A 26,485-nucleotide genomic window follows, 5' to 3' on the forward strand; every position below is an offset into this window, starting at 1 on the left:
TCATAGACTTTGAAAATAAACTTACAGTTACAAAAGGGGAAAAGTGGAAATGAGGGATAAATTGGGTTTGGGATTAACAGATACACATTACTGTATATAAAACAGAGAATCAACAAGGACTCACTGTGTAGAGAACTGTACTCAATATTCTGTAATAACCTATATGGGGAAAGAATAGAAGAAAAATGGATATCTGTACATATATAATTGAATCACCTTGAGGTACACCTGAAACTAGCACAGTATCATAAGTCAACATTACTCCAATATAAAATAAAGTTAAATTTAAAAAATGCCACCTTAATAGTGGAAAAGCCTCATCTGATGTATTTCTTCGGTCTCTTTACTGGGAACTGATGGAGAATCCCCACAGAAAAGGCAGACAATCCGCCTCCACCTCTATCCCTATATCTTGGTCATCGTCCTTTTTCTACAACTGCCTGCCTCACTGTGAAGAGCCTACTTTTCCTATCTTTTCAGTAACCAGTCTCCACTAACAACACTCTAATGTAAATCAACAGAATTTTGCAACGTGACTTTATTTGAACACAATATGGAAAATATTTTCGCAATTTAGATCCATCATCTACCAAAGACCCTGGGACTTAAATTCTTTTTAATTAAATAGAAAAAATTATTCACGCTAAAGTGGGAAAAAACCTCACAGAAGAAGAAAAACACCAAGGATATATGTATCGTTATTGTGTTGGCCTAAGTCCAATTATTGTTTCTGAGACTTTGGCTCTGAATCAGGTAGGCAGACTCTTTGGCTTCTCTCCCGATCAAGTGGAATCCATTCAAGTGGAGTCACGGGTAGGGGATGGAGCCATCACCATAGCCTCTCTCTCCCCACACGCCAGCATCGGCAGCTGGACAATAGAGAGTCTGGCCCATCAAACACCTGACGCACTGAACTACAGAGTAGGACCCCACCCAGGGTGCCACTTAAGTGCCAGAGGCGCTAACCTATAGACTAGGATCCTAGCCAGGGGGGCCTCTCTATGTGCCTGACACACCGAACAACAGAGAAGGACCCCAGGCAAGGTAGCCCTCTAAGTGCTCGAGCAGGCGGAGCTACAGGTAGAATGGCCAAAGAGGCCTTTTGATCACCAGCTACAGGAGGCTCTGATAGGGATGTAACTCTGGCAGAGGAGGGAGTCTGTATCCTTGCACATTAGGCACTGCCAGGGTCCCTGCAAGCAGAGCAGCTGAGCCACCTTCAAGCTCAACTCTCACTGGGGCAGAGCTGCCACAGGCAGCTGTCCGCTATCTTGCGTCTACGCCCACAGGGTCGCTTCAGTCCTGTCCAACTCTTTGCTGTCCTGTAAACTGTGACCTGCCAGGCATCTCTGTCAGGGAGGAGGGGCGTTCTCCAGACAAGAATACTGGAGCGTATTGGCCAATACTGGTTGCCATACCCTTCTAGAGCACTGTATGTCCTGCTGCCCTCGTCGCCAACTCCCCTGAGTACCTGGTGCTGCCAGAACCCCTGCAACCCAAGCAGCTGAACCACCTCCACACCTGGCCTTCACAGGGGCAAACCCAAATCCTCCAGGGCAGCCGCAGGAGCAAACACCAGTGGAGGACCCACATGTATAGGTGGAAATAAAACCACAACTGGAATCCAGGAGCAGTGTGGCTAAGGAAGAAGACCTAAAACCTTCCCACCAGCTGTACAAGTTGCAGATTAAATCCACATGGTCAACTAGGCAGACTCTGTGTCTATGGAATATATAAAAGGTCATTGAGAACTCCCACAAAAGAAAACTCACTAGTTCTGATAGCTTTGGACACTGGAGGCAAGAACACACAGGAGTTGGACCAGATTAGAATCTAAACTGCCCCCACAGCAGGTCCAGAGATCAACACAGTGCTGGAGGGCATCCTAGGGAGGTAAAGTGGACTGTGACTCCCAGCAAGGGAAAGGACGCTGATAGCAATGACTCAAGAAAAACATTTATTATTCTTATTTTTTGACTTGTTCTGTAAATTCCTTTGGCTTTTTTCTACTTTTTTCTACTTTGTTCCCTCCTCTGTTGGAGCTGTCCATTTTACTGGCACTATGAAATCCAATGGATGCATAAAAAGCCTTTGACAAAATGTAGCACCCATTTATGATTAAAACTCTTCAAAAAATGGGCACAGAAGGAACCTTCCTGAAACTAGTAAAGGGCATATATGATTAGTCTACAGCAAACATTACTCTCAATGGTGAAAAACTGAAAGCATTCCCGCTAAGATCAGGGACAACATAAGGGTGTCCACTTTCACCACTATTATTCAAAATAGTTCTGGAAGTCCTGGCTACAGCAATCAGAGCAGAAAAAGAAATAAAAGTAATTCAGATCAGAAAAAAGAAGTACGGCTCTCACTCTTTACAGATGACATGATGCTGTACATAGAAAACCCTAAAGACAGTATCAGAAAATGACTAGAACTAATCAGTGAATTTAGCAAAGTTGCAGGACACAAAATCAATACACAGAAATCACTTGCATTTCTATATACTAACAATGAACAATCAGAAACAGAAACTAAGGAATCAATCCCATTCACCACTGCAACAAAAACAATTAAATATCTAGGAATAAACTTACCTAAGCAGACAAAAACTGTACACAGAAAAGTATAAGATACTGATGAAAGAAATTAAAGATGACACAAACAGATGGAGAGATATTCCATGTTTCTGGGTAGGAAGAATCAATACTGTGAAAATGACTATACTACCAAACACAATCTACAGACTCAATGTGATCCCTATCAAATTACCAGTGGCATTTTTTTTTCACAGAACTAGCACAAAAAATTGCACAATTCATATGGAAACACAAAAGATCCCAAACAGTCAAAGCAGTCCTGACAAAGAATGGAGTTGGAGGAATCAACCTTCCTGACTTCAGATTATACTACAAAGCTACAGTCATCAAGATAGTATGGTAGTGGCACAAAAATAGAAATATAGACTGATGGAACAAGAGAGAAAGCCTGAAATAAACCCATGCACCTATGGGTACCTTATTTTTGACAAAGGAGGCAAGAATTTACGATGGGGCAAAGACGGGCTCTTCAATAAACTGTGCTGGGAAAACTGGACAGCTACATGTAAAATAATGAAATTAGAACACTTCTAACACCTACAAAAAGACAAACTCAAAATGGAATAAAGACCTAAATGTAAGATCAGAAACTATAAAACTCTTAGAAGAAAACATAGGCAGAACACTCAATAATGTAAATCAAAGCAAGATACTCTATGACCCACCTCCTAGAGTAATGGAAGTTAAAAGAAAAGTGAACAAGTGGGACCTGATTAAACTTGAAATCTTTTGCACAGCAAAGGAAACGATAAGCAAGGTGAAAAGACAGCCCTCAGAATGGGAGAAAATAATAGCAAATGAAACAACAATGAGATATCACCTCACAGCTTCCAGAATGGCCATCATCAAAAACATCTACAAACAATAAATGCGGAGAGTGAGTGGAGGAAAGGGAACACTCTTGTACTGTTGATGGGAATGTAAATTGATACAGCCACTATGGAAGACGGTATGGAGATTTCTTAAAAATTAGGAATAAAACCGCCATATGACCCAGCAATCCCACTCCTAGGCATATACCCTGAGGAAACCAAAGTTGAAAGAGACCCATGTATCCCATTGTTCACTGCAGCAACCTAGTTGTCCATTGACAGATGATTGGATAAAGAAGTTGTGGTACATATGCACAATGGAATATGACTCAGCCATCAAAAGGAAAGCATTTGAGTCAGTTCTGATGAGGTGGATGAACCTAGAAGCTATCACACAGAATGAAGTGAGTAAGAAAGACAAAGATAAATACTGTATTCAAATGCATATATATGGAATCTAGAAAAGCAGCACTGAAGAATCTATTTATAGGGAAACAATGGAGAAACAGACGTGGAGAAGAAACTTATGGACATGGGGAGAGGGTAGGAGAGGATGAGACATTCTTCAGCACCTCAAATTCTATTTTATTATGCCTATGTTAGGGCCCAAGAAATCTGCATTTTGACAGTTTTCCAGACTTGAGAAAGCATCACACACACAGTACAGAAAAAATCAGGGACGTGCTGCAGACATTCTCACATGATCGCAAGTACTGTTCTCATGAACTTCCTTCATTTTCAGTTTTCTTGGCAGCACCAGTTTCTAAGTCTTCAGACTCCCACCAACTAGATATTCAGTAGTTACATGGATCAAATAGTTTCCAAGAAACTGTCAGTGATATTAAGTTTGCCAAATACATGTATAAGCTTATACTGAAGCTGATTAATACAAACCATTTTCTTCACAAGGCTTGGATTATAAAGAGAAATGACAGAAACTTACTGCACAGAGGCATTTATTAGAACTCTGCAGTAAGCCAGGGCTTTAAGAGAAAAATACCTAAAAAACACTCTATCCTTGAGTTCAAAAGAAGACACAAACTTGTAAACACAATACAAGATACAGCAGCATGACATCTGAAGCAATCAAAATTATGAAAGACTTCATTTCAATCCCTCAACACAGGATTTTTGAATCAGTATTTGCCAGTACTGGCAGTATGGCAATCAGTATTCTAACAAAAAATGCGAGCAAAGACACAGAGGTTCGAATAGGGTGTGTGTAGTATTGCTGGGGCACGAAGAGCGCATGAACTGTAAGCACAAGAGGTAAGCACTTTCAGAAACATGTGTATGCATGTGTGTGTAAACACTGACATAAACATATCAATGGGCACATCTGTACATCCAACCACCGATTCACCACAGACACACTCCTTACTTTCCAATCCTTCCAAAACCAAAATCTTGATTTCCACTCCTTAGTTTCTCCATTTTCACGAATGGTAATCCCACTCTTCTAGTTGCTCAGGCCAAAACCCTTGGGGTCCTCCTTGAAACTACTTCTGGGTATCCACCTCACAACCTACCAGCACTTCTTGTCATTCGACTTTGCAACGTATCTAGAATCTGACCACTTTCCACGTTCTCCACAGTGTCCACCCAGTTTGAGCGATTAGTACCTCATCCTTGGATTTCTGGAGTGGCTTCCACTTCATCTCCATTTGTACACAAGAACCAGGGTGATCCTTTAAAGACATGCCACCCCTGTGCTCATGATCATGTCTCTTCCGCTCAACATCTTCTGGCTCACTCAGAATCAAATCCAAATTCCATAAAGGAGCTCTAAAGACACCTCCCAACCCCAGTGCTTTCTGATCGAATTTCCCTTCCCTTCCCTTCTCCCTTACTCACACGGCTCAAGCCTCTGTGGTGTCCCCGTTGTTCTGTGAATATAGCCAGCATGCTTCCACTTCAGAGTCTCTGCACTTGTTGCTCTGCTTCCTCTGCCTGGACTGATCTTCCCTAGATATCTGTATCATTTGTTCTCTCATTTCATTCACGTCCCTGTCACACTGTCTCCTTATTAAAAAGGACTTCCCTAATGTCTCCATACTGTATCACTGTCACCTAACTCTATTCTTTCTTATAGGCAGTCACTGCTATCTGACATTATCTCCTTATCTATATCCTACCATTACAGCCATCACTAGAACTGTAGCTCCATAAGAACAGACGAAGTTTTGTTCACTACTCATCTCCACTATCTGGAATAGTGTCTAGCACATGCTGCTGCTGCTGCTGCTAAATCACTTCAGTCATGTCACACTGTGTGTGACTCCACAGATGGCAGCCCACTAGGGTTACCCCATCCCTGGGATTCTCCAGGCAAGAACTCTGGAGTGGGTTGCCATTTCCTTCTCCAATGCATGAAAGTCAAAAGTGAAAATGAAGTCGCTCAGCTGTGTCCGACTCTTAGTGACCCCATGGACTGCAGCCCACCAGGCTCCTCCGCCCATGGGATTTTCCAGGCAAGAGTACTGGAGTGGGTTGCCACTGCCTTCTCTAGTCAAGCACAGGGAAGACATCCAATTGATATTTGCTGAATGGATGACTGTTGAGTAAATATATTCATATAGCCCTTACCCAACTTAACAGCTTCGCTGGTGGCTCAACTGGTAAAAAACCTGCCTGCTACTGCAGGAGACACAAGAGATGTGGGTTCGATCCTGGGGTCAGAAAGATCCCCTGGAGAAGGAAATGGCAACCCACTCCAATACTCTTGCCTGTAAAATTTCATGCATGGACAGACGAGTCTGGTGGGCTATATATTTAGTCCACGGGGTCTCAAAGAGTTCTACATTACTGAGCGTTCACTCCACATACAAGTTAATTAGAAAGATGACTAGAAGGAGAATGGAAGACATTTGAGCTGTACAAAATTGAGAGCAGAGATATCTGATGAGCCGTAACTAAAACCAGATCAGGCAGTGAGAATGAGACAGTTGTGAAATTAGTTAAATAAAAGCAGCAGAATCTACAACTGACTGGATGTGGGAGCTTGGGTCAATGAAGGAGGAATATGCCTTCTAGGAATTAAAAAAAAAATGAGCAAAGAGTAAGATCAATTTTAGATATGTTGAAGTTGAGGTACTTGAGACAAATTCAGGTTAGGATATCCAATGGCTGCTTGTTAGGCAGATTTGGAACTTACCAGAAAGATGACAAGGCTATAGATTTGGATTTAGGAGGCATCAGCATGTGACAGTTAAAACCAGTGAGATGAAATTATCCAATGTGTGGCAAAACCAACCAATATAATATTGTAAAATAATTTGCCTCCAATAAAAAATAAATTAATTACAAAAAAAAAAAGAAATTATCCAGAGGAATCATGTAGAATCAAAAAGAACAGAAACAGATTGCTAAGAAGCACCAGGAAGAAGAAGATGCAAGAAAGGAAATTGAGAAGGACTGGACTGAGATTGAGCAGATTAGCAGACCACAATAGTTTGCACAAAATGCTAAAGTGATTTTCAGGAAAGGAGGACAGACTGAAGTTGAAGGGAGTAAGGGTCACATACGGAATGACTGTGAAATAAACTATAGGTTTGAAGTGAGTGACGTAGATTTGGCATAAGTGCTGAGGAGAATGAATAGAAACTTTCCCGTTGACCACACTGGAAACTGACTAAAGACAAAGAGCCAACAGAGCGGCTATGCTTTAAACTGTCTAGCAATAGGAGAATGGATAAACAAAATACAGTAATCTATACAATGGAAGACAAGAAAAAGGAAAGAACTGTTAATGAACACAAAACCATTAATGAGTCTTGAAAACAGAGCAAAGAAGAGCACTCTTCACTCAAGCACAATGAGAGTTATACACGTATGGCTTCATTTCTATGAAGCTCTAGAATACACACAGTGATCATCTAGGAAGGATGCTAAACAGCAGTTGCCTCCAGAGGATGGCACAGACATGGGCTGACTAGCTAGGAACATGAGAGCGTGAGGCAATGGTAATGATCAGGTTCTACAACCTTATAAGGATTTGGTTTTCTAAGCTGCAGGTTTTTTATCAAAACTCAGGTGCTGTCTTTAGATCCGTGCATTTCCTTGTGAAGTTTTAAACGGTAGAAAAAAAAAAAAAAACTACAAACAAATGTTTGGTGACGGACCTGATAAAGTATTTGTGAGGACAGTAACTGTTGTCTCTAATTTATTTTTAAATACACTCAAAGAGTAATGTAGATTAGTAGATCAGTAGAGGGATGGACAGATGTGATAAAGCAAATATAATAAAACAATGATAAAATTTGGACTGTAATAAAAAAAAGGTGTTGCTATGATTTAAATAATTAAATATGCAGCATAATTAATTTGTAATTAATTAGTTAAATTGGTCCAGCTAGAGATCTGAACTAGCACAGTAGATGGAATAAGTTGAAATTGTTAGCAAAAGTACTATTTTATGTGACAGACAACAAAGTTTAACCTAAGTAAGAAAAGAAATGAGATCAGGAAGGGAGCTATTAGGAAAGGTGAGATCAAACCCCATAACTTTGGGGTATCCATAAAACTGAAGAAGAGGTACAGTATGAACAAGGATATGAGAGATGTGGAAGAATGAAAGTTTATTATGAGAGATCAGTTTGTCAGAAGTTAAGGAAGAATTCAGAGTTAGGCAACTCCAGGCAAAATACTGAGGACATAAAACAGATTTAATACTAACAAAACAGAGATCATAATGATATTTCTATAACTGTACATAATCTATTAAAATAAAAAGACCACTAAACAATTGTAGTTAGACACAAAACTTAAAATAGGATTTCTGCCGAGGTAATTCATAACTGTTTTTATAAATATCAATAAATTTATATTTCTAAAAGAGGAACGATAAATATTATAAGGTTTTGGGGAGATAGTGGATGAATGGTTTGATAGGTCTAGACAAGAGATTATGTCAAATAGGTGAAAAACAGAGCAGACAAATAAAAGAAAGCCAACTGTCAGTGAACTGACTACAAGTAACTAATACATGTTTTAAGTTTCTCCATCTATCAAATGACAGTAACAACGTGGGCTTTTTACCTATCTCCAAGGGCTATTGACAGATGATAAATAAAATTAATTTTAAAAATGAAGCAGAAATAAGTGTTCTGTGCAGCACTGCCCATAATAGCAAACCCTTGGAAATAACTTAAATGACCATCAGTAGAAGATGGCTAAGTAACTACAGATAGTAGTATTAACACAATTGGCCATTACACAGCAATTAAGAGGATAGAACCAGGCTAACAAATATAAACAACAGATACAGATATAAACACAGGTACATGTACAACATATATATATATATATATATATATATGTTTATATGTATATATAAAACGTAAAAAAGCATAGAATGTTGCTTATGGATATGCTTGTGATGTACACTCAGAGTATAAAAACAAACACAAGAAGAATTAATGACAAATTAAACACAATGATGATCTCATCTCTGGGGAGAAAAGAAGGAAATGAAATCAAGATGGATACTAACGAAGGAAACTTCAACTCTACCTGTACTGTTTTATTTCTTTAAAAAAGAAATCTGGGGCATTCCCTGGTGGTCCAATGGTTAGGACTTGGTATTCTCATTGTCTGGGCCCCAGGTTCCATCCTTAGTTGGGGGAACTAAGATCCTGCAAGCCATGTGGGATCTTGGGTGTGGCCAAAAAAAAAAAAAGTCTGAAGCAAAGACTGCAAAATATTATTGGACAAAGCTAGACAGTAAGAGTTTTATAGGTATTCATCTATGCTTTATCCTTGAAACATTTAAGAACACGAAAAGGCACAACATTATAGTATAAAAAAATGCAGTATTATTACCATACACGTTATTACTAACAATTATGTTCTCTTAAACAAATCTATAAGACTGTCAGGTAAATGTCCTCAAACCTTTAGGAAATGCTTACAATCTATATATTGGAAGTGATTTGAAAAGTATCTGACATTTTCTGTGTCTAGGTATGGTAATACATGATAGTAAAACAGAACAAAGGGACTTTCCTGTCAGTCCAGTGGTTGACTCTGTGCTTCCAGTGCAGAAGCCACGGGCTCTATCTCTGATCAGGGAACTAAGATCCCACATGTTGCATGGTCAAAAAAACAAAATTGAAAAAAAGGAAGAAAAACAGAAATGACAGAACTACTGTAGTCAATAACACCGAAATCATAAAGATATTCGAGTCCCATTAAGTCATTAGAGATATTTAATAATGAGGCAACAATTGATTATGTTCACTATATCTTCTAATCCTTTATAAATGGCATTACTTTTATAACCAGAAAAAAAAAAAAAAAACTAAGGGAAGGATATCAAACAATCAATATCTTGATTATGTTTTTCTTAATTACTTTAAAATTTTCTTCACTGAAATGTTTTTCTTTTTCCACTTTTTTCATTTCATTCCAAATTCCTAAGGAAATGAACAGCTCTGAGGCATGAAACTTCTGTTCAAAATTATAAGTAATATACACACTTCGAAAAGTTCATAAAAACTGATGAACTAGAAGACAAATAATTTTAAATATGCTGCAAAAGAAGCAATGGTCCATGAAAAATCTATGATTTTTGCACCTACTGCATTCCATATCTTCAGGCCAAGGAACACCAAACAGCTCCATGAGCCTCGAGCATTCACTGTGAGCCCGCTGACAGAGCCTGCGGCAGGGAAGTATGACACTTCCGTACTCCACACAGATAGGAGAACAGAGCGTACAGAGAGATGGCGGAAATCCCGACAGCAGTCCAGATTCACCCCAGGGCAGAATGGCTGGGAAAAAGTCCAGACCAAATCATTAGATGGAGAGTTGTATACAAGTCAAAGTTTTCTTCACAAATAATGTGGCAATATTCTTGGTTTTTTCTGTTTTAGAAGATTTCTGAAGGCAATTAAAATTTTCTGAAGGGAAGTTTTTGTTTTTCTCAACAAAACCCTCTTCACCCTACCCCTAGAGATTCTGATTTGGTTAAGTATGAGGTGTATTGCAGAATCTATACGGATATTTTAATTATTACAGGTGATATTAATGAAAAGGCCTGGCTGAGTACGACAAATAACAATACATACAGTCCATTTTACATAGAAAAACCCACAAAAGATAAGTGTCAAATGCTCAGAAACCTGATTACTGCTTGGTAATGGGATTACAAGAGATTTCAAATTTGTTTTTCTTAAGTACTTCAATTTCTGTATTTTTGTCAACTAACATATATCAATAGGAGAGGAGGACAAAAAATGAAAGGAGAGGGTAGGAGAGGAAGAGCAGTCGTTTTACACAGTGGGACGCATTTTGAGGTGGCAGGTAAAGGAAGAGATATCACTTTGGTCTCATATTTTCCTGTTCTTTTTACATTAAAAGCAAAATTTTAAAACACACACTAGAGTTCTTTGAACTCTGAAATCACATGATGTAAACAGAGCTAACACTGTAAGCTGATATTAAGGAAACAAAAAGAAAAAATAGTGGCCCCAAACATAAAACCATACTAAAATTATCATCATAACCACAGGAAGGTATCAATTATCCCAAGAAATGTACATCTGGGCTTTTGACTACCAAATATTTTTTTCACGTTTATATAATCAGTTCCAGAGTCATTGCTGACTTTTACCTCGTATCATATTCTCACCACAAGGCCTTTCCACTAAGACTCAATCAATTTATTTCTACATTGATATAAAACATTTTCCAGAAGCCTTCTATACACAACGCAGTCACAAAACCGAGCGTCACTTAGAGAAACTGGTGTTCAAAGAAGTTAACTGTGTAAGAGATGTGATAACTGACACATAACTATATGGGACAATAACTTTACCACTTATTATCACTATTACTACATAGTATATAGTAATATATAAAATAACACTACATATAATAGTATATATATATACACTATATGTAATAATATAGCATATATTTATATATAATAACATATAACAAACTATATGCAACCAGCACTTCCAAGCATGAAGAAATCATTTAAAATGAATAACTTTAAATTAAATCAATGTTCCCATCAAGAACAACTTCAAAATATAGGAAAAGTTTTAAAGTATCTCTTGAAGGCTACTAGAGAACTACTGAAGGAAAAGAACTAGACAGACCAGGGATCAGACAGCAGGGAAGCATGCAGAGGTGGCCCGATAAGTGTGGCCACTTCTCCAAGGAGGTATCTGCTGAACCTGGGTGTAAGGCAAGAGACTGAGATGCAACTTTTGCCCAGGCTGATGCTAGAGAACCAAGAAACCAGCAGGGCTCTGGTAGTCATGCAAGACCGTAGACAGTACATGCATATATATAACTGAATCACCTTGCTGTACCCCCTGAAACTAACACAACATTGTGAATCGATGATGCTCCAATATAAAATAAAAATTAGAAGGAAAAAAAAAGACAACAGACAAAATTCAAAACAAAAGGGACAAATGAGTGAACAGGGAAGTTCCGAGGTTTGGGCCTGACACAGGGCTAATTTTCCCTTCAAGAGATTTAAAAATTCTGGAAATGCATAGGGCAGGAGGTTAGGAAGCTAAGCACAATGCCTCTGAAAAGCAGAGTGGAGATTTTGGCAGTGTTATCAGTATGAGGAAACATAATTTAGAGGCTCAAGTCCAGCTAGGGGAAATGGGCATAACTCACTCGCAGCTGGAAGCCTCTCCCCTGAGTGACCACATGTCAGCAGTGGGGGAAAATGACAGGGAGGCAGAGGCTGGTCAAAACTGAAACCCAGCCTCAACTCAGCTCAGTCCCAAGACAGTAAATGAGAAATATGTTTGAGAAAATAAAAGATGAAGGATTCCAGAAATTGGAATCAAGCATAAGAAGGACCAAGTGGAAATTCTGTAAGTGAAATACACAAATGATGATGTAAAGAGCTCATTAGATATACCAGAAGAAAGAAAGTGACAAAATGGAAAACAAGGCAATAGAAAATATCCAAACCAGAAGCACACAGACCAAAACCTACTGAAAAATATAGAAAAAAAAAATAGTAGATGTGTAAAACACATGAAAATATTTAGGATATACATAACTGCAACCTCAAAAGAGGGAAGAAAGAAGGAACAGAGGCAATATATAACAAGATGATGGTCAAGAATTTGTCAAAACTGATTAAAGACAACCAATAGATCTGGCAACCCGCTCCAGTACTCTTGCCTGGAAAATCCCATGGACAGAGGAACCTGGTAGGCTACAGTCCATGGGGTCACAATGAGTCGGACAGACTGAATTACTTCATTTTCACTTTTCTATAGATTCAAAAAGTTATGCAAATTCCAAGAAGAATACAAACAAAAAATACACCTAAGCATATCACATTTAAACTGTGGGAAAACCACTGGTGGGGGTGGGCTGGGGAACATACCTTACCTTCAATAGAACATCTACTGCTGGACTTTGGAATGCTAGAAAACAACAGAATGACTTATTCAGAGAACTAAGAGAAAACAACTGCTCACCATAATACTATGGTAAGTAGAAATACCCTTTAATAAGTGAAGGCAAAGTAAAGACATTTTCAGATAGTCAAAAACAGAAAAATTACTGGCCCAAACCTACACTAAAAGATAAAAGTAATCCAAGATTAAAATTCAAAAGGAATTAAAAGCCACAAAAGAGGTGAATGTGTGGGAAAATAGAAATGAATATTCTCTGTAAAAACAAAACATAATGCCTTAAAGACATAGAAAATACAAAATAATTATGTGTAACAATAAAATGATAAAGGCAGGGGTCAGAGGAACACTAATGGGAGAGTGACCAAAGTTGTTATTTTTATTTGAATATTGTAAGTCAAGACTACATACCATAATTTCTGGGGTAAGCAATGAAAGAATGCACAACTAACTAGGTAATCAGAGAGAGAAACACAGCAATACAAAAGAACTGAAGATAGGAGAGAGAAAAAGAAAGAGTTTGGAAACACTGAAATCGAATAATAAAATGGCAGATTTAACCCAAGTACCTCACCAATTGCATTATATATAAATGAACTACCGACTCCATAAGAGAGGAAGATTGCTGGACTAGGTACAAAAAAAGTTTGCTGACAGGAATGCAAAATGAGGCAACCACTATGGAAAACAGTTTGGCGACTATTCAAGCAGTTAAACATAAAACTCTCACATGACCCTGCAATTCCACTCCTAGGAATTACTCCAAATAACTTTAAATCATGTCTAAGGAAAAATAATCCTGCTTATTTAACTTCTATGCAGAGTACATCATGCGAAATGCTAGACTGGACAAAGCACAAGCCAGACTCAAGATTGCAGGGAGAAATATCAATAACCTCAGATGCGCAGATGACAAGACCCTTATGGCAGAAAGCAAAGAACCAAAGAGCCTCTGCATGACAGTGAAAGAGGACAGTGAAAAAGTCGGCTTATCCTGCCACCTTCTATCTCTCCCCTGGCCCCTCAGGCTAATTCGCCAAAATGACCAACACAAAGGGAAAGAGGAGGGGCACCTGCTACATGTTCTCTAGGCCTTTTAGAAAACACGGAGTTGTTCCTTTGGCCACATATATGCCAATCTTCAAGAAGGGGCATATTGTAGATATCAAGGGAATGGGTAGTGTTCAACAAGGAATGCCCCACAAATGTTACCATGGCAAACCTGGGAGAGTCTACAGTGTCACCCAGCATGCTGTTGGCATCACTGTAAACAAACAAGTTAAGGGCAAGATTCTTGCCAAGAGAATTAATGTGCGTATCGAGCATATTAAGCACTCTAAGAGCCGAGGTAGCTTTCTGAAACGTGTGAAGGAAAATGATCAGAAAAAGAAGGAAGCCAAAGAGAAAGGGACTTGGGTTCAGCTGAAGCGCCAGCCTGCTCCACCCAGAGAAGCACACTTTGTGAGGACCCATGGAAAGGAACCTGAAATGTTGGAGCCCATTCCCTATGAATTCATGGCCTGATGGGTGTAAAAATAAAGACCTGGACCGTAAAAAAAAAAAAAAAAAAAAACTTGGCTTAAAACACAACATTCAGAAAACTAAGACCACGACATCCAGTCCCATCACTTCATGGCAAATAGACAGGGAAACATTGGAAACCGTGAGAGACTATTTTGGGGGGCTCCCAAATCACTGCAGATGGTGACAGCAGCCACGAAATTAAGATCACTTGCTCCTTGGAAGAAAAGTTATGACCATCCTAGATGGCATATTTTAAAAAGCAGAGACATCACTGCCAACAAAGGTCCATCTAGTCAAAGCTATGGGTTTTATGGTAGTCATGTATGGATGCGAGAGTTGAACTATAAAGAAAGCTGAGTGCCGAAGAATTGATGCTTTTGAACTGTGGTGTTGGAGAAGACTCTTGAGAGTCTCTTGGACAGAAAGGAGATCAAACCACTCTATCATAAAGGAAATCCGTCCTGAATACTCACTGGAAGGACTGATGCTGAAGCTGAAACTCCAATACTTTGGCCACCTGATGGGAAGAACTGACACATTGGGGAAGACCCTGATGCTGGGAAAGACTGAAGGCGGGAGGAGAAGGGGATGACAGAGGATGAGATGGTTGGATGGTGTCACCGAATAAATGCACAGGACTTTGAGAAAGCTCTGGGATTTGCTGATGGACAGGGAGGCCTGGCAAGCTGCAGTCCATGGGGTTGCAAAGAGTCAGACACGACTGAGCAACTGACCTGAACTGAAGCACAAATGTGCATATGAATGTTCATAACAGGGTAGTGTTATTCATAATAACCAAAAAGAGCTAAATAATGCAAAAGCAAGCAAAGGAAAGGAAATAATAAAGAGAAGTCAATGATACTAAAATCAGAAAATCAATTTAAAAAAATAATAACACTCAACCCAAGAGATGATTCTTTGAAAACTTCAGTACAATTGATAGGGCTCTAAAAAGACAGAGAAACACAACTTAACCAATATGAAGAATGAAAAAGAGGATATCACTAGAGACTGTACGGACATTAAAAATAGAATAAGGAAGGACTTCCCTAGTGCCCAGTGGTTAAGAATCCGCCTGCCAATGCAGGGGACACAGGTTCGATCCCTGGTCCAGGAAGATCCCTCATGCTTCAGAGTGACATGCCCATGACAACTACTGAAGCCCACACTCAAAAGCCCAGGCTCTCCAACAAGAGAAGCCAGCACAATGAAAAGCCTAAAACAAAGAGTAGCCCCGACACTCTGCAACTAGTGAAAGATTGCACGCAACAATGACAATCCAGCACAGCCAAAACTACTTTCACTTTCCTATAAAAATGCTAAAAATATATAAGTAATATTACAAACAAGTCTATGCATATAAACCAGACAATTTAGATGAAGTAGACCAATTCTTCATAAGTCAAACTACCAAAACTCACCCAGGATGAAACTGATAATCTGAACAGTCCTATAACTATTCAACAAATTGAATTTGTAGTTTAAAGTCTCCTGAAAAATGATATTCAGGCATGATGCTTTCATTGGTAAAAATCTAACAATTTTAAAAGAATACCAATTCTACAAAATCTCTTCCAGAAAACAGCAGAGAACTAATGCGAACAAATTCTGTGAACTTCGGATTACTTAATATTCAGTTCAGTTCAGTTGCTCAGTTGTGTCCAACTCTTTGAGACCCCATAGATTGCAGCAAGCCAGGTATCCCTGTCCATCACCAACTCTCAGAGTTTACTTAAACTCATGTCCACTGAGTTGGTGATGCCATCCAACCATCTCATCCTCTTTCGTTCCCTTCTCCTCCCACCTTCGATCTTTCCCAGTATTAGGGTCTTTCTCAATGAGTCAGTTCTTCCCATCAGGTGGCCAAACAATCTTGCTATGGAGCCAAACAATCTTGCTATTCCAAAGAACAGCAAGGAGAGATAAGAGATCACTTCCTCGGTGATCAGTGCAAAGAAATTGAGGAAAACATTAGAATGGGAAAGACTAGAGATCTCTTCAAGAAAACTAGAGATACCAAGGGAACATTTCATCCAAAGATGGGCTCAATAAAGCACAGAAATGGTACGGACCTAACAGAAGCAGAAGAAATTAAGAAGAGGTGGCAAGAATACACAGAAGAATTCTTTAATATTAAAGCAAAACAAGTGTGTCAGTCGCTCAGTCATATCTGACCCTTTGCGATCTCATGGACTGCAGCCCAACAGTCTCCTCTGTCCATGGAAAGCTCCAGGCAAGAATACTGGAGTGGGATGCCATTCCCTTCTCCAGGGGATCTTTCTGACCCAGGGATTGAACCTGTGTCTCCTGCATTGCAGGCAGAGTCTTTACTTTCTGAGTCACCAAGGAAGCCCAACAAAGATAATACAAAAGATGAAAACTGTAGACTAATACCACCCCCTTAAAAAATGCAAAAATCCTTCATAAAATAGTAGGAAATCAAGTCCAAAAATATATTAAAACCATTATACAACACCATAACTTAGTAGGATTTGTTCCAGAAATCCAAAGCTGGTTCAATATTCCAACATCAATGTAATCCACCAAATCAACAGGCTAACATAACAAAGAGAAAAATCACACGATCATACCAAATGATGCCAAAAAATCATTCATGATTTTAAAAGTTTTCAGCAGACTAGATATAGAAAGTAACTTCTTCACCTTAACAAAGTATATATACAAAAACCCTATGGTAAACATCAGACTTTGTGGTGAAACACTGGATTTCTATCTTCAACATTGGAAACAAGGGAAGAATGCCTAGTCCCACCACTCATATTCAGCAGAGTCCTAGAAGTCCCATCAGCACAAAACAAGAAAAGGAAAGAAAAAGTGTAGAGACTGGAAAGAGAAAACTGTCCCTATTTTCATGTGACATTACTGCCTACGTAGAACATCCCAAGGAATCTTCAAAAAACATTTTTAAATTAGTAACAACAACAAAAATCTAATAAAATTTATTAGTCCTAGAATAAGTTCAACAAGGTTGCAGAATACAAGAAAAACTTACCTAAAAAATGAATTTCTGTATACAATTGTGCTTTTATATATATTGAACATGCAGAAACAAAATTAAAACAACATATTTATGATCCCATTTATTTTTTAAAAAAGAAACAGCTGGGTATACTTAACAAAACACATATGGCTTGTGTGCTGAAAGGAAGATATAAATAAATGAACAGATATATGTTTTATTAGTCTGCTAGGGCTGCTGTAACAAAGTCCCTCAAACTCAGTGGCTTAAAGAACAGAAATTGATTGTGTCACATTTCTGGAAGCTAAAAGTCCGAGACCAAGGTGCTAAGCAGAGCCACACTCCCTCTAAGGGTGACAGGGAAAGATATGTTCCAGGTATGTTTCTCAGCTTCTAGCTTCTCCTTGGCTCGTGGCAGCACATGTCTAAGCTTCACACAGCATTCTTTCCATGCTTCTACACGCATCGACCCTCTATGTTCACCTGTGTAAAAAATGGCCTTTTCTATGGACACCTGTCATATTGGAACAGGAGTCCCTCACTACTTCAGTATACATCTGTCTTAACTAATAACATTGAGAATGACCCTATTTTCAGATAAGGTCACATTCTGAGGTCCAGGAGGTTAGGGCTTATTAGGGGCACTCAAGGGACTCTGCTGATGGCTCAGACAGTAAAGGATCTGCCTGCAATGCGGGAGACCCAGGTGCAATCCCTGGATCGGGAAGATCCCTTGGACAAGGGAATGGTTACCCACTCCAGTATTCTACCCTGGAGAGAATTCCATGGAGAGAGGAGCCTGACGGGCTACAGTCTATGGGGTCACAGAGAGTCAGACACGACTAACACTTTCACTTTTCACTTTTCAGGGGGACTCAAGTCAATCCACAACAACACTGTTCATGGACTGGAGATTCAACATCTGACCTCTAGATTTAGTAACATTTCTGTCACAATCCAGTAACACTTTTAGTAGTTAAAGACAAGCTTATTCTAGATTTTATATGACAAAAAAAAAAAAAAATAAGTAAAATAAATGAAACAATTTTGGGGAAAAAAAAGTGGGAAAAATCTTACTATCCAGTTTTAAGATTTACTATATAGCTAACAAAAATCAAGACACTGTGGTACTGGTGGTGAAATAGACGCAAAGATCAACAGGACAGAATAGACAACCCAAATATAAATCTATACAAGGACAGATAACGGATTTTTGAGGAAGAAGCAAAAACAGTTCAATAGTGTAAGGATAGATAGCCTTTTCAACTAATAGCGCTGAAGCTAGTGACAAAAAAAATGAAACTTACTTTATACAAATTAACTCAAAATTGATCATAGATTTAGATGTGAGACATAAAGGTATAAAACTTCAGAGAATTTTCAGACCAACTGAAGAGTTCTTATAAACGACACCAAACACGCAGTCTCTAAAAGGAAAAAAAACTTGGTAAACTGGACTTTGTTAAAATTTAAGACTTCTATTCTCCTAGGCTTTGTTAAAAGGATGAAAAAGCAAGCTATAGACGAGAATAATCTATTTAAAAACTACATTTCCAACAAAGGATTTGTATCTAGAATATATAAAGAACTCTCAAAGCTCAAAAGTCAAAAACAATTCAACTGAAAATGAACAACAGACATGAACAGACATTTGATCAAAGAAGATATATGAATGGCACATGAAAAGATGTCCAATATTATTAGCCATAAGGGAAATACAAATTGAAATCACGTAAGAGACCCCATCATCTGAGAAAACCTGAATAAAAAAGTGCAAATACCAAATAGTGGTAAGAATGCTGAGAACGTACGTCTCTCATACACTGCTGGTAGAATGTAAAATGGTAGAACTTCTATGGAAAATAATTGAGTAGTTTCTTAAAAATTCAAAGACATGCTTATTATCTAACCCAGCAATCACACTCCTGGGCATTTATTTACCCAAAAGGAAAATTTATGTCTGCACAAAAGCCTGTATATGATTGTTCATAGCAGCTTTATTTGTAATAGCAAAAAGTTGGAAACAACTCAGTATCCTTCAGTGGATGATTAAACAAACTGTGGAACATCTCTATACCGGAATAGTACTCAGCAATTAAAAACAGTCACGACTGGTACATGAAACAACCTGGGTGGATCTCAAGGATATTATGCTAAATGAAAACAGTCAATCTCAAAAGATTATATACTGTATGATTCTATTTATATAACATTCTTGAAATGACAAAATTATAGGGACAGAGAACAAATTAGTCATTGCCTGGGAATAGGAAAGTGTCATAGGGAGAAAGGAAGCACAAGAAAGATGTGGTGATAAAAACAGTTCTGTATTGTTTTTGGTGTTTTGTTTTCTTTTTGCCACACTGCGGGTCTTGTGGGATCTCAGTTCCCCCACGAGGGATCTGAACTCCTGCCCCCTGCAGTGTAAGCACAGTATCCTAACCACTGGACTGCCAGAGAATTTCCACAGTATCTTAACCAAAGTGATGGCTACATGAACATATACATGTGATAAAAATGCACAGACAATAAATATACATGTACATGTGCATAAACAGACACAAAAATGAGTACATGTAAAAACTGGTGAAATGTGATAAAGGGTTAAATAGTACACAAATGATAACTTTCCTTTTTTTTTTTAGATCACCCGTGCCTTTAAAATTATTTATTTATTTATTTGGCTGTCCTGGGTCTTCATTGCTGAGTGCAGGCTTTCTCTAGCTGCAGTGAGTGGGGGCTACTCTCCAGTTGCATTGTGCAGGCTTCTCATTGCAGTGGCTTCTCTTGTTGCGGAACACAGGCTCTAGGGCATAGAAGCTTCAGTAGTTGTGGTACATGGGCTTAGCTGTCCCGAGGCATGTGGGATCGCCCTGGATCAGGGATCAAACTGGTGTCCCCTGTACTGGCAAGAGGATTCTTAGCCACTTGACCACTAGGGAAGTCCAATGACCAAGTTTTGATACTAATAGCTACATAAGATAGCAAGACACTGCGCCCTCCAAGCCCCTGGTGAAACTAGCTACAGTATATAGAATTTCTACACTACTTTAACTTCCTGAGCTGCTGCTGCTGCTAAGTTGCTTCAGTCGTGTCCAACCCTGTGCAACCCCATAGATGGCAGCACACCAGACTCCCCCGTCCCTGGGATTCTCCAGGCAAGAACACTGGAGTGGGTTGCCATTTCCTTCTCCAATGCATGAAAGTGAAAAGGGAAGTCACTCAGTCATGTCTGACTCTTAGCCACCCCATGGCCTGCAGCCTACCAGGCCCTTCCGTCCATGGGATTTTTCAGGCAAGAGTACTGGAGTGGGTTGCCATTGCCTTCTCCCTGTGAGTCTATAACTATTTTAAAGTTTAAGGATTCCCTGGTCATCCAGTGGTTAAGAATCCACCTTGAAATGCAAGGGACACCAGTTCAATCCCTGGTCTGGGAAGATCCCACATGCCACAGGGCTACTGAGCCAGTGGGCCACAACTAATGAGCCCGAGCTCTGGAGACTGCAAGTTGCAACTATTAAGCCCATGCTCCACGACTACTGAAGCCTATGCACTTTAGAGCCTGTGCCCTGAAACAAGAGAAGCCAATGCATCGAAGAAGCTCTTAAACCACAACTAGAGAAAGACTGTGCACAGCAACGAAGACCCAGTGCCACCAAAAAAAAAAAAAAAAACTTCAAAGCTGATACATGTGTAGACATCATGCATGCAAGCATGTGCATGCCCTAAGGCAGCCTCAGACCCGCTCAGTCCCCAACCATACAACGCCAACTAAACTGATACTGACATGTCACCATGGTAGTAAAACCTCCATTTGTGAGCCCCATCATGAATTATAAAATTGACTTGAATCACTATTTTGTGCTGCCAGCACTGAGTATAAGGCTTTAAGTTTATGCTTCTGTCACTCACTAGCTAGAAGTATATTGTGCTGTATGTCAGCTAGCATTTAGGGACACTTACTACAGGCTGGGCAGTGTTGTAAGTGCTTCATACGCCTAACTTAATCTTCTCAACAATCCCATAAGGGAGGTACTATAATCAGTCACACCATTTTATAATAATTGTGAAGAAAAGAAGACATAGAAAGTTAAGTACCTCGCCAAAGATCACATAGTTACAAAGACAGTCCCAAGAGTTAAACCCTGGCATTCTTATCTAGAGCCCTTGAGCTTATTAAACAGTTTGTTCTCTGTAACCTCTCTAAATTTCAGCTTTTCCTCTATAAAATGGTGTTAATATATATAGATGCATTAAGGAGATCAAACCAGTCTAGTCCATCCTAAAGGGAACCAACCCTGAATATTCACCGCAAGGACTAACGCTGAAGCTGAAGCTCCAACACTTTGGCCACCTGATGTGAAGAGCCGACTCACTGGAAAAGACCCTGATGCTGGGCCAATCTGAGGGGAGGAGGAGAAGGAGATGACAGAGGATGAGACGATTGAATGGCATCACAGACTCAATGGAGATGAGTTTGAGCAAATTCCGGGAGATGGCGAAGGACAGGGAAGCCTGGCATGCTGCAGTCCGTGGGGTTGCAAAGAGTCGGATGCAACTTAGCGACCGAACAACAACAATATAGACAAATAAGAATATATAAAATAGGATACAGCACCTAGTAAATGACAGCTTAAAAAGAGATTAGGAAAGAGGTACAAATTAATAAAGCTGCAGAAGGCCTATTTGATGGGCACGAGGAACCCTGCTCAATTCCCTGTGCTCAACTACCAAGTGAAAAAGTCAACTGTCAATTGGAATGGTGTTTTTCAAAAAGCAAAAGAAAACATGCATTAATCTCTACATCAAGACTCTGGGTGAAAGAAACCAGACATAAAAAAGTAGATACTACAGGTACATTCATATAAAACTCTAGAAAATGAACACTAACCCACAGTGACAGAAAGCAGATCAGTGGTTGCTTACAGCAGGGAGTCAACTCAGAGGAGTGGACTACAATGGGCACAGGGAAGTTTTTGTAGTGTAATACTGTTAGTCGCTTAGTCGTGTCAGACTGTGCGACCCCACGGACTGTGGCCCACCAGGCTCTGTCCACGGGATTCTCCATGCAACAATACTGGAGTGGATTCTCACTCCCTTCTCCAGAGGATCTTCCCGATCCAGGGATCGAACCTGGGTCTCCTGCATTGCAGGCAGATTCTTTACTGTCTGAGCCACAGGGACGATCCCCAGGAAGCTTTTGAGGTGATGGACATGTATGATATCTTGATAGTGATGATGGTTTCACAGATATATACTTCTGTCAAAACTCAAGCTGAACACTGATAAATGGGTACAGTTAACTGTATACAAATCATACCTCAACAGAGTTATGCAAAAACAAAAAGCATTCATCTTTTTCAAATAAGCAAACTGCCCTGATTATAACTCTAACAATTTTTAACTTCAGCAAAGTAAAAATTAAATGAGTTAGCCAGCATACTGCCAAGTTGAGAATATATATAAGGAACACAGACTATCAAAGCTCTATCAAGGAGGAAAAAAGAATCTTCAACTGATAAAATTTTTAAAAGATTCTTACTGAGTACTCCCTTAAGCTGCAGTACTTTTATTCAATAAATTAAGATCAGGGTATACGAAGTTTACAAACTGAAAAATAACTTTCTAAAATTAACTTTCTGGCATCTTCAACAAAGGTGCAAGACAGGGAACCTTCTATTCTTTGTTCAAATTCAAATCAACCAAGCCTTTGTGCTCCGATTCTCTTTCTTGTTTGAAATTTCCATTCCTGCTGACAAGCCTTCAAGCACAGCAACAGCCCAAGCTTAGCAAGGAATATGAAAGGGGAACAGAGTCAAAGGCCAAAATTTGATTCATGAGAATCAGAATGCCAATCTCTGTCACTCTACAAAGGGTCTGATAACCATAGAAACTGTATCCTACTGGGTTTGGGAATATTATGACTAAATTCACTAAATGTGAAACCAAATGTGGAATGGCCTTGAAAATTCAAAAGTGGTATTCATTCCACTTTAGATCCAAATTAGAGTAAGAAATTATTTTTAAATAGAATAATTTTAAGTGATGTAAAAGAAGATCTTTAAAAACTTTTTTCTAAGAATAAAATTCTAAAGAGAAAAAGTCTAAAACTTTAAGAATTACTTTATATTATATATATATATATATAAATTCTACGTTTGTAAAATACCTTTAGTCCCATAGATTTGCTTTTCTTTTACAAATTTATTTTGTTAACGTATTATGACAGCATATTAAATATTTCCCAATATTAGTTCAGTGAGCTACTGCTAAGTCGCTTCAGTCGTGTCCGACTCTGTGTGACCCCATAGACGGCAGCCCACCAAGCTCCCCCATCCCTGGGACTTTCTAGGCAAGAACGCTGGAGTGGGTTGCCATTTCCTTCTCCAATGTGTGGAAGTGAAGTCACTCAGTCGCGTCTGACTCTTAGCGACCCCACGGACTGCAGCCCACCAGGCTCCCCCGTCCGTGGGGTTTTCTAGGCAAGAACACTGGAGTGGGTTGCCATTTCAGTGAGCTAGTTTGCAGAAATATGACTTTATCACAGGAGTATATTTATCTTAGGTCAAAGGGGAGTTCCTGAAGCAGCCCATAAAGTTTGACTTTTCTTCAGGAATTAAACTTTTAGCATTTCAAGTATCATGAATGGTTTTGAATTATAGTCTGTCTCAAAAGACAAAACTTTACAAACCAAACTCATCAGAATTAATACTTTAATTTAAAATAAGCATTTTAAGGCATTCTTTTTTTTTTCTTTTATTTATTTCAATTGGAGGCTAATTACTTTACATTATTGTATTGGTTTTGCCATACATTGACGTGAATCTGCCCCCGGTGTAGTGATCTAAAATGCAAGAAAATCAAACTGTTAAAAGTTTATTTTTTTCCTAAAGTCAGAAATAACTAAATGCAATTAATTCTCCACTACGTGTGTATTATTCACGTTTTTCAATTTAGAAGTTTCCTAGTTCCTGGCTCAATTCCCTGTCACACGATAGGCTCTTCAATCCACTTCACCAGGCTGCTGCTTGCTTAGGGAAAACCACCTTATTAATACTAACCTAAATAGAAGATAATAAGTCAGTCTGACTGATAATGCATGTATCCTAAAAATATAAGCCATGAATTTAAAGAATAAATACAATCAAAGAAATTTCGTTTCCTTAAATGCCTATCCACAAAATGTTAATCACTGGTACAAAGGGGTATTAAATTATAGTATCCTCCCTAAAAAAACAAACAAACAAAAAAAACACACAACAACAAAACCCTGCCTTTCAAGGTCAATTCAAACATAATCTGCAACTGATCCTTTCCACACATGATCCTTTCTCTTTTGAATCCTCTGAGCACTATATGCCTATTTATGGCATTTACCAAGTTCTTCCTTAAGTTTCATTCGGATAAAAACATATTTAATAAATACTAAGTCTGAGACACTGCAACTGGGAGCTAGACAAAAAAGGACAGCTGGGATTTTTAAAAATAAAGTTTCCGTACTAATTTTACTATTTTGTTTCTTACAAAAAAATCAGAAAACACAAACATTAAATGAAAAACACAGAAAACACAAATAAATCATGTTAATTCAAGAACAATCACTGCTGGTCTTGACAAAAATCTTTCCAGATCACTTACTCTACATGAACATGAATACACTTCTTTTCTTCAACAAAAACAGGATGATACCACATACATTATTTTATTATCTATTCCTATTTTTTTCCTATTAATTAATGGATCAAATTTGGCTTTCCTGGTGGCTCAGTAGTAAAGAATCCACCTGCAAAGTAGGAGACGCTGGTTCAATCCCTGGGTCGGGGAGGTTCCCTCGAGGAGGAAATGGCAAACAGACTCCAGTATTCTTGCCTGGGAAATACCACGGACAGAGGAGCCTGGAGGGATACATCACATACAACCATTAGAATTTGACAGGCAAAGATGGAGATGAGATTATTTAGGCAGAAAGAGAATGAGAGGTCTAGAAATAAGAAAGTTGGTTTGTTTTATTCCTTTACTTTACTATACTACTTACAAGTGTAAATACATAATGTTGAAAGCTTCAAGTCACTTTGACCTTTTCCCACTCCAAAAAAAAAAAAAAAGGGCAAAGGCAAACACTGGTGTACACAGGAAAGTGGTATCTTTGGTACTCCTGTCAGGACTACCATTACTAACCCCAACAAACCCACAACTACTGACAATTCCAGGAGATCATGTGCTGAGTACACCTCTATAACACAACCACGACTGACTACCACCCCTTCCGGAATTCAGTTTATGAAGTTCATTAACTCACTCAAACATTTATTCAGCAGTTATTATGTGTGAGGTACCATGATTGCAGCCATGAAATTAAAAGAGGCTTGCTCCTTGGAAGGAAAGTTATGACCAACCTAGATAGTATATTAAAAAGCAGAGACGTTACTTTGCCAACCAAGGTCCGTCTAGTCAAGGCAATGGTTTTTCCCGTGGTCATGTATGGATGTGAGAGTTGGACAGTGAGGAAGGCTGATCGCCGAAGAATCGATGCTTTTGAACTGTGGTGTTGGAGAAGACTCTTGAGAGTCCCTTATACTGCAAGGAGATCCAACCAGTCCATTCTAAAGGAGATCAATCCTGGATATTCATTGGAGGGACTGATGCTAAAGCTGAAACTGCAATACTTTGGCCACTTCATGCGACGAGTTGACTCACTGGAAAAGACTCTGATGCTGGGAAAGGTTGGGGGCGGGAGGAGAAGGCTGGATGGCATCACCGACTCAATGGACATGAGTTTGAGTGTACTCCGGGAGTTGGTGATGGACAGGGAGGCCTGGCGTGCTGTGATTCATGGGGTCGCGGAGAGTCGGACACGACTGAGCGACTGAACTGAACTGAACTGACCATGTTAGCTGCTGGCCCTACAAAGATGAATAAGGACCTCAACAGCAAGTTCTGCTTTCAAAAGCAAATGTCCTTCAGCAGGACCTGAACTAAAAAATGAGGACAAGTTCGTACCCAATACAGCAGCTATTATTCCAAAACCAAAACCCAGAAAATAACTAATGTTGGTGAGGATGTAGAGATACTGGAACGCTTGTGCATCGCTATCAAAAATGTAAAATGGAGCAGCTGCTATACAAAACAGTTCATCGGTTCCTCAAAAAATTAAACAGGATTATCGTGCTA

At 39.1% G+C, this 26,485-nt stretch overlaps 1 long non-coding RNA gene and 1 pseudogene across 1 annotated transcript in view; one reads left to right on the forward strand and one right to left on the reverse strand.

Moving 5' to 3' along the window:
* LOC129543030 (uncharacterized) overlaps positions 1-26,485 on the reverse strand; it is a 58,368-nt gene that overhangs the window by 11,230 nt on the left and 20,653 nt on the right. The gene's annotated exons all lie outside the window — the stretch shown is intronic.
* On the forward strand, positions 13,837-14,352 carry LOC148775886 (large ribosomal subunit protein eL21 pseudogene; annotated as a pseudogene).

Source organism: Moschus berezovskii, chromosome 13, assembly GCF_049115385.1.
Source record: "Moschus berezovskii isolate FMDL1 chromosome 13, NW_MosBer_1.0, whole genome shotgun sequence".
NCBI lineage: Eukaryota > Metazoa > Chordata > Mammalia > Artiodactyla > Moschidae > Moschus > Moschus berezovskii.